The sequence below is a fragment of the Pteropus medius genome, unplaced genomic scaffold, assembly GCF_902729225.1.
Source record: "Pteropus medius unplaced genomic scaffold, Ma_sr-lr_union100, whole genome shotgun sequence".
NCBI lineage: Eukaryota > Metazoa > Chordata > Mammalia > Chiroptera > Pteropodidae > Pteropus > Pteropus medius.
The window spans coordinates 4060787-4070065 of NW_024349224.1; the positions used below are offsets into that span (position 1 = coordinate 4060787).

The window sequence follows — 9279 nt, forward strand, 5'->3', positions numbered from 1 at the left end:
CACGCACACACACCCTCCACCTCGCCTTGCCTTTCTCCCCAGGTCCTGTTGGTTACAGTAGATTTTGATAAAAAGACAAACGAAGCTATCAGTGGGGCTGATGTTGAAGAATGAAGATAATAATGTTTCCTTAGGTGGTGCTTCAAATGCCATTATTTCTCACTGAATATTTAAAGAGATCCCTCAGCAAAGATGGATCTGCGTGCTCCTGGGGTGCGGGCCGCGCGCTCCCCCCCAGACCTCCGGGGAAGTGTGCAAGAGGCCGTGGAAATCCCGCACCCACCTCACCCCGCAAACTGGTCCTCGCGGACACACCCGTCCGCACTCCCACAGGTCCACGAACGCGTCCTTAGGCACTTGCACCCTCGTTTCTCTGAATAAGCCCGCGTTCGGAGCCGCCCAGGTCGATCTCTACCAATCTTGGTGTCTTGATGGTCGGGGCCTCGGGGCACCGCGTGCGGCCGGGAAACCAGCCGAGCCGGCGATCCCGCAAACCCTTCCTCCCGCGACGCGCCACTTGCGCTGCGGGAAGCTCCCGGGAACAGCTTCGCATGTGTTCGTTACTTGCTCCGCGTGTGATTAAGCTTAAGGCGGGGGTGGGGGGGGTGGGGAGCTTTCCCTCCCCCTAAACACTAAAACAAACAGCCAAACAAATGCACACGCAAAAGCAGCTTCTGGATAGTTAACTAAAAATGGGCGAGCAGAGACTAACTAATTGAGAGGATCCCAACTTTAATAACTTCTTTCGTTCTTTCGCGTCCTCGACGGCGTACAGGCGGGCGTTGCGCTCCGTGCGCCGCATCCCCAGCTAATTTCTTGTTTGTTTTCTTTCCCTCTGTGGCCCAGAGAGGGGAGAGGGGAGGTGGAGGAGGGGGGGATGGGAGGAGGGGGATGGTCGGAATGGCGGGGAAAGGAGAATTGGTCTTTATTGTTGATGGCAATACATCAATTACGGGCCATTGTCTCGGGCCCAAGGGTCGCTAACGCGGCGCCGCAAAGTCAGGGCGAGGGTTAGGCTTCGCGTGCAGCGAGGCAAAGAAATAACTAAATTAATAAACAAAAACAAAAACAAAAACAAAAACGGAGACAGAGTAGGGGTTGGCTTTTACTTTCGTGCGGGTCGAAAGAAGGTGGCGAGTGCGAGTGAGGTGCAGCCTCTGGAGCCCCTGCCACGCCTCGCTCACTCACCAGACCAGCGCGCTCTCCGGGGGGTCGCGCGGTGCCAGCCTTCGGTGGGGCAGCTGCTGGGGAAATCGGGGGGACGGGGCTCGGACTTGCCATTTCCACCAGAGGGCCTGACACTATGGGGCCGATCCACGCTAGAGAATGGGGGTGGCCCGAAAGAGAAGCCGCGGCTGCGCCAGGGTCGTGACCTCGTGGGCCGACAAGAACCGCATCCGGGGGAGGCACCTGGCGAGTGGTACAAACTCACATTTTAAGGGCTCGGTGCCTGCGTTTCTCCCCACCCGTCCCTCGGGTTCCCCAAGACCTAGAGCGTCCGTGGTAGGTTGGCGGGGCGGAAGGGCTGTGTCCCCAGGCACAGCTGAGTTCCCAGCGAAAGGGGTTCCGAGCCTCTCGGCTTCATGCCCGATCCTGGGCAGGGAGGAGGGTGTCGAGCCTCCCCGTTCGGAGGCCTGGTTCTTCCACCCGCAAAAACATCTTATTCTGGCCCAGCCTGACCCCGGGATCTGGGATGGAGCCTGGAATGAGGCCTGGCCTGGGCCCCGGACCCTCCTTCTCTTTCCTCGGGCGCGGGTTGGGCACCCAAGACCTGAAAGACGCCCCCATGCGCTCTGCCCGCGCCCTCCTCGCCCCAGCTTCCTCAGCCCCCAGCCCCAGGCCCCCGCTGGCCCCCGGCAGAAGCTAGGAGGGCAGTAGAGGAGGTTTCGTTTTCTTATGCCAAGTAAAAAGCAGCGAGAAGGCGGCCCCGGCGCCCCGGGGGCAGGGGTGCAGGCACGACGATGGTATCGACGTTATTGATGGGGAAACGTTCGGCCGGAGCCGGGAGATCAGGTTCCCAGCGGGCCCCCCGCCCTCCGCGGAGGTGGGAGGGACAGAGTGGGTGGTGGCGGCGGCGGCGGTGCGTGTGTTGGGACGGGGGCACCTGGTTGCACTCGCATTAACCACGGGGTTTATTTGTATTTTTCTTTGTTCGTTGGGGGGGGAAGGAGAAGGAGGAAGCGTTGAGGTGCAAGTACCTCGTCCTTAGCGCTCTCTCCTAGGATTGGGGATAGAGTGGTGGGAGGATGGGGTGGGGGGAGGCTCGGAAAAATGACAGAAAGCGGAGACCAAGACGGGCAAGCCCACCTCTGGGCTCGGTCCTTGTTCCAAGCCCCGGGACTTCGCTTTCCTGGGAGTTTCAGAAACTCCTTCTTTAACTCAACTGCTGTCGCCCAAATCCTAACCTCTCCTCGGCCACTGCAGAGGCGTGGAACCCGAGGCCTGGGGGCGCAGGCTCGGCGGGTACCGCCGGCCCCGGCGGAGTCTACGCTGTGCGCCCTCGGCGCACTCCCTCTCCAGCGGCCAGGTCCCGGCGGCGCAAAGGCGCCCTTTCGTGGGGACTCCGCCGCTCACAGCCGAGGGCTATCTCCAGCCCGGCGCCTGGTACAGCGCTGGGACGAGGCGCCCAGGCGCCGGCTCCGGCGGCAAACGCAGCGGTGGCGAGCGGAGGGCGGGCCTGGTGATCAGCTGCCCGCATCCCGGCCGAGGGTCCCACACCGCCTGCCCGCGCAGCAAACTGCGTCTGTCGTCTCTTGCGGGGCCATCCCCACCGCCGGCATTTAGAGCCTGACTTCGCCGGCGGCCGCAAGTGCTAGCGCCTGCGATTTTTACTTTCCGTCCACCGAGCGTCTTACACTTAAATTCACTGCGCCCCGCACGCAGCAGAGCCTCGCTAAGGGGTGTCTGGATGTAAAATCCTCCAAAAGGAAGTGTCCCAAGGTAGCGAAAGTGGAAAAGACTAATTGAATTTACGACAAAAAACCCTTTGCTTCTTTTTGGTTAAAACCCCCTTTGCGGGTTTTGAGAGAGAGAGAGAGAGAGAGAGAGAGAGAGAGAGAGAGAGAGAGAGAGAGAGAGAGAGAGAGAGGAAATTATCTCCACGCAGTACAGTGCCGCTCATTTCTGGAACCCAGTAATAAGTGGGATGTCCAGAAACCCCAGCGGGCTCACGGATTCCCATTTTCAAGCTCAAGAAGTAGGACTTTGGGATCCAGTGAACAGTGATTAGTTCGTGGGTGTCATCTGTTGAGAAGAAGCGTGAGATCTGTGAAGCCCTGTACTGCTGTGTGCTTTTGGGGGTGTGCCTGGAGGGTCTGCTAGGAAACTCATTTTCATTCATGAACTAGATCCCCTCAGATGACCTCCCCATGGGACGTCTAGATAAACTAATTTACCTAGATTTCTTACAAATTGCTTGCAACAAACTTTAAGAAAATTATACTCTGCCACTTTCTCTTACAAAACATCTCTTTTTAAAGAACATAAAAAAAATTTCAGAGATGTGCGTCTTGGTTTTATAAAAAGGCTGGTGTGCAGTGAGACCTTGCGTGCGGATGACTTCTCCTCGGTCCACGTTCCTGGAGGAAAGCACCTTTTGGTTTCTGTTCGGTAGAATTCAAAACGTCCAGGTCTGGTTTCAAAACCATCTTGGGGTCTAGGCTCCTGTCTGCCTCTCCGCCTGTGAGCAAGGCCTGTCACGCCCATTGGTGGTAATTTACAAATCCCACAAGTCTCAGCTGAGCTATGATTTTCATAGGGACTATTTTAGGTTTCCCTCTACTGAGAAAGTGCTTGCTGTGAGGGAAAGATGTTCCTTCTTGGGGCTACAGTTTGAGTCAGAGAACTATAGCTTCAACTCCTCCCCAAGATAAACTTTAATTCATCAATCTTGTGCCATTCAAACCCTTTCGGCTCCACATGTGTGATGAAGAAGAAAGGAGGTAAGGGGCTAGGGGTAAGGGGCTAGCTCCCCTTCCCCCCGTCTCTTTCCCTCCTTATTTCTTCTCCAGCGCAACAGTTTTCTTAATTATCGCACTATAATTTCTTTCTCTGCCACGGTGACACCACTGCTCTCTTGAACGTAATATCCAGTTTCGTGTGGACTTTTAACTGTAAGAACCTCGCATGTCCTAGTTCCACATCTGTGACTCTCTGCTTCCTTATGCCTTCTCCAAACAGAAGCGATTCTCTAAGTCACAATCCCAAAACCACGCTAATGTCAGGAACTAGCTCCAACTTTTTCTTCCTCTTCCCGTTCATAATTCTCATTCTGTCCCAGCTCCATTCCTTCGTCCTGCCCTCCAGCCTCCACCAAAGACTCTTTGACATATTTTGTAGTAAAATCCTGAGAAGCCTTGTTCTGAACTTCACTCAGGCTGGAATGGATGTAACTTTCGCACAGAACTTGGCTCGAGATTCGCTGCGGCCTTTGCCCAGAGACTGAAGGTGGAAAGATGCCAGCAAATCTCTCTTCCAACCAAAACATGATGGTTTCAGGAGAGTCGAGGTGGAGCCCATGTTTTCCAGGTTTGTTTTTATTTTCTCTGTCTATCCTGGACCCCACGGAACCTCTAGTTCGGGAGAATAGTATGGAGAAAACCAGCCTCTTCTCTCAGCCCCCCTCGACAATCTGTCTTTTACTGATCTCAGATATTTACCACGGACCAGCTCAATTCCACATCTCCTACGTGGGCATTGGAATCAGGCTGTTGGCGTTCACATCTTGGCTCTGTCATTTAACAGTGTCCTGGGAACACTGTCCTAGCCGTGCACCCATATGGGGGGGGTAGCCTTGGTCAAATTCATATCACTACCCTCTGTTTCCTGCTCCATAAAGTGGAGCTCGTGGAGAGGCGGCATAGTGCTCGCTCTCCCTCCTCCTAGCCGCGTGACCTCCAGATGTCTCCAAGAGTTTCTTCATCTGGTAAATGGAGGTTATAATAGTCCTTATTTCATAGCGCTCTTCAGGGTTAAAAGAGTTGATGTGTACGAAGAATTTAGAGTAGTAGCTGGTGTATAATTTGCACAATACAAGTGTTAACTATTATTGTTCAGAGGGTTGTTGCGAAGCTCAAACTATACTTGAAATATCATTATCCATCCATCATCCATCCATCATCTATCCATCCATCCATCATCCATCCATCATCTGTCCATCATCCATCCATCCACCCATGAATCCATCCATCCGTCCGTCCATCCGTCCGTCCGTCCATTTACTCATTCACTCTACAGAGTAATGGGCTAGGCATGGGAGTTACAAAAAGCCCTATCGTACTTTCCTTGTGGCAGGCAATGAATCAGATAGTTTCTTGGGAGTGAGTTATTGCCTGGCTCAGTGTCGGGGATGAGTGGAACGGCATAGGAGCAAGGGAAAAAGCGGTGCTTGATCTCAGGGCATCACCAACATCCTAACAGGAAGTCCCAACTAAGAAAGAAAACTGGAACTAGAGCAAGTCATGCAGGAGCCCAAGCCCAATCGTGCGTGTGGGTCGTTTGGGCCCTGGATAGACCGTCTTCGTGTTTCTGGAAGGTTCATGAGTGCTGGGGGATGTGTAAATGGCTATTGCTCAGGTACCGGCCTGTATTCACCTGGTCGTTTATTTGGCTCATGTATCGATTTGTTTATCTGTTTGTTCTGATTATGTAGACTCCTTTGAGTTGTACAGAAAACAAAACAAAACAATAAAACAAGTGCTGTTTTTCTTGGGGCCCCTCGAAAGGTATAAGTGACTTGCAGGGTTTACTTAGGCCTCACTTTTCTGGCTTTTTCGTTTCCATTTTTGTCAGGTTCCCCAAATTAATCATGGTCATTACAATAGAGCATTCTGTCACCAAATCTAATGTTTGAGCTAGAAAACCCTCCTATCGACCTGTCCTACCCTCCCAGGTATGTGTGATTCTTTTCTGGGTTCAGACCCGCTAATGGCTGCTGCATGGACCAACTCACAATTAGTATTATATCCATATTACTACCAAATGTAATTTAACGTTTATTGGCGGAAGGCAAAGTGCTCTTGTGAATAGCCCCTCCCCCCATCCCGTGGTTTGAGATTAAAACACTTTTTATGGTGAGAATCTGGAAAAAGAATGAAAGTCTGAGCAAAAACACCTCTTAGCAGTGGAGCTGGGTCGAAGGGGAGAGACGAGAGCCCATGTGCACCGCTTCCAACGTCACGGCTTCCACGGGGAGCCTCTGACAGCAGATGCAGCTGAAGATGTTCGCAGGTGTCAGCAAGTGGAGGGAGAGGTCTTGTTTCTCCCTGGTAGTGAGGGCGTGGACTCGATTTAATCTGTCACTTGATGTCCTTCTCCTCAAAAATAGTGCACAGGGGCCTCCAGGGGCTTTATTTAGAGGCTCTCAGGAGCTTGGCAGTATGTAAATTATGCACGAGTGTCCTTCATAATTCCCCGTGGTCACAGTCAGAGGGGTTTAAACGTGATTTAGCATTTCGGATGATTTGTAGGAGCGTAGGAGTCAGCCAGGGCCTTGGGGAGAGTCCAGGCTGGTTTTCTCACCATCGCATTAAATCGTTTTGCATGTCTTGGCTGCTCCGTCCGTTCTCCTCCTGGCTTCTGGATTGATCTATGAGTAGTCCTCAGCATTGGTGGGTGGCCTCCCAAACGCGTTTACTATATCGGGGAGTGCTGAGATTTTTCCAAACCAAACGTTTTATAACTTTAAAAAATACAATCCGATCTATAGTGACCCCCTCACCTTCTCATTCATTCATTCACAGGTAAATTCATTAACTGACATTTATTGAGCACCTACTATGTGCCAGTTCATATTTTAGGCATGAAAGATATCATGGTGAATAAGACAGATAAGATCCTTGTTCTTCTCATGAAAAGGATATAGATACCAAAAAAAAAAAAGTTTCACTAAATTCAGAGAATGGTAAGTGCTTTAGAGAAGATGAAATTATGCGAACTGATGGAGAATGACTTGGGTGGGAGCACAGAGTGGAATGTTAGGGGGACCAGGGAAGGCCTCCGAGGAAGTAATGTCTGAGATGTGAATGAGAAGGTGTCAGCTATGCCAAGAGTTAGGGACATGAGCATACCTGGCCAAGGAAGGGCACGTGCAAAGATCCTGAGGTGGGAACAGGCTCGAAGAAGTGTGCTTCGTTATCATTTCCCCCTTTTCCCGCCTCTTCCTTGTTATTAGATTTTCAGGGGGATTAGGACAATTAATTTTCCTTTTTTAAAAATTGCTTTTCCCAGTGGAATGGATAAAATGAATTGTGGACTATCCATGCAATGGAATACTACTCAGCCCTACGAAGGAATGAACTATGGATTCTTGCAGTGATGTGGATGGATCTCAAAAGTAGTATGCCGAGTGGAAGAAGTCGGAATCAAAAAAGCGATCAGTTATCATTACATGTATATAAAATCCTAGAAAATGCAAACTCTTCTAGAGTGACAGAAAGCAAGTTAGTGATTTAATGGTTGCCTGGGGGTGGAGTTGGGGGGCACGAGGAAACATTTGGGGGTGATAGAAGTGTTTGTTATCTTGGCTGTCATGATGGCTTCACAGTTGTATGCATATTTCAAAACTGATCAAACTGTATTGTACATATATGTGATTCAGTATACTTCAATTAAATTTCAATGAAGTTGAAAAATTAGGTTTCTCATTTCACAAAATGTCAGAAACATGTTATAGATAAAGATTTAAAGAGTAAATGGAAATCGCTGCTGTCACATTTAAACGCCTGAACCCTAAAAGCTCTCTGGGCCTTGGTCACATTTGATCTGAGGATCAGTATTGACTTGGGTGGAGATGGGACTGGGGTTGGCTCAGAGCCTCCTACATTGACCCTGGAAAAAACATAAAGTTTTTCTTTTGTTTCTGAGTAGTAACGACTCTTTCCATTATTCTACCCAGAAACAAAAAGTCCTTCGAATGCCAGGTATTAATCTAGTCTCAGAACGAGAGGCCCTGGGGATGACAAGAGAGAAGGTCACAGCCCCTAGTGACAGGTGCATCGAGATGCAGTTCAGGGCCTGAGTCCGGGCCAACACTGTTCAGAACCAGTCACCAAAGTGACTGGTGGTTTATAGACTGGATGATGATTTTGCAGTGCCATAGACCACTTGCGACGAAGGACCAGGTGGAGGACAAAGCTCCCCCCTCCCCCAATCTATCATGGGCTGATACTTTTCTAGAATACAATAAAAATATATTACTAGAAAAAAATGGAACAGAAAACCGAGTCACAAAAAATATAAGCCCCTAACTTGCATTACAGAGTCGGCAAACTTAAAACTCTTCTGGTAAACTGCCCAAGTAGCTCCGAAACGCCTACCGTCGATCTCTCCAGCAATGGTGTTGCAGACGGATCAGAAGAGGTTCATGGATGGACCACGGTTGGACTAGCCCAGGAGTGCTGCTGAATCCCATGGCCCGTGTGGTCACAGGCAGTGAGCGGTGTGTCAGATATTGGCTCCCCTGAGTGCTCGGCGCAGCCGGATGGGACCTGGGGCAGCCAGAACCCCCGGGACAAGTTGCTCTGAGCCACACAGACGTTGCTGTTGTTTATGTGGAAGACGTCAGGGCAGGACAACCGCCTGCTAGAGGTTGTCACATTTTAGTGAGCTTTGACAGTTGCCTGGGGGCGGGGCTTGCTAAAAATGCATCTTTCCGAACCACAGCTCCAGTATCTGTGGAGTGAGGGCCAGGAATCTGCATTTTAATCACTCGATACCCTGGTGACACTGTAGTGGACTCTGACACATGTGTCCCAAGGACCTCGTTCTGAGAAGCACTCAGGCAGCCTAGTGGAGGCGGGGCTGTCGTGGGGGTTCCTCCATCGGCACGTGCTGACATCTCTCTGCAAACCAAGTTTAAGACCAGACATTGAACTGAATGATGCCTCCGTTAGGCTCCTTTGCTTCGGCAGGAGACCCTGTTCAATTTCAACAGAGAAGTAGCCCACTAAAGGGCTTAGGGAGCCCCCAGATTCTTTAGGAAGCCAAGAGAGTCAGGCTCAGCCTATTGAGATTCGGTCACCAGAATAGCTCTCGAGGAGACATCACTATTGCCATTGGAGGCGGTGCCACTACCGGCACCACAGAAACTGGGCACCACGGCTTCTGGGCGCTGGCTATTGATCTCACTCCTGTGACACCCCTGGCAGAGCGGGTTCTTTACAGGCCCCATCTCCTGAGTCGAAGTCTTGCTGGGGGGGCGGCATTTACATAGCTGCAAGGGAGTCTGGGAAGATGGATGTCTGGCATTTTCAGCTTCTGTCTCAGGGCCGATGTAAGGCT

At 51.1% G+C, this 9279-nt stretch overlaps 1 long non-coding RNA gene across 2 annotated transcripts; it reads left to right on the plus strand.

Moving 5' to 3' along the window:
- Nucleotides 1-1441: 1441 nt before the first annotated feature.
- On the plus strand, nt 1442-7631 carry LOC120617266 (uncharacterized). 2 transcript variants are annotated; one of them, XR_005656847.1, is made up of 3 exons: nt 1442-1503; nt 4376-4527; nt 7228-7631. It is a non-coding gene; the product is annotated as an uncharacterized LOC120617266 (long non-coding RNA). The 2 variants fall into 2 exon arrangements; XR_005656846.1 differs by having other exon boundaries at nt 1453-2013.
- The last annotated feature ends 1648 nt before the right edge of the window (nt 7632-9279 follow it).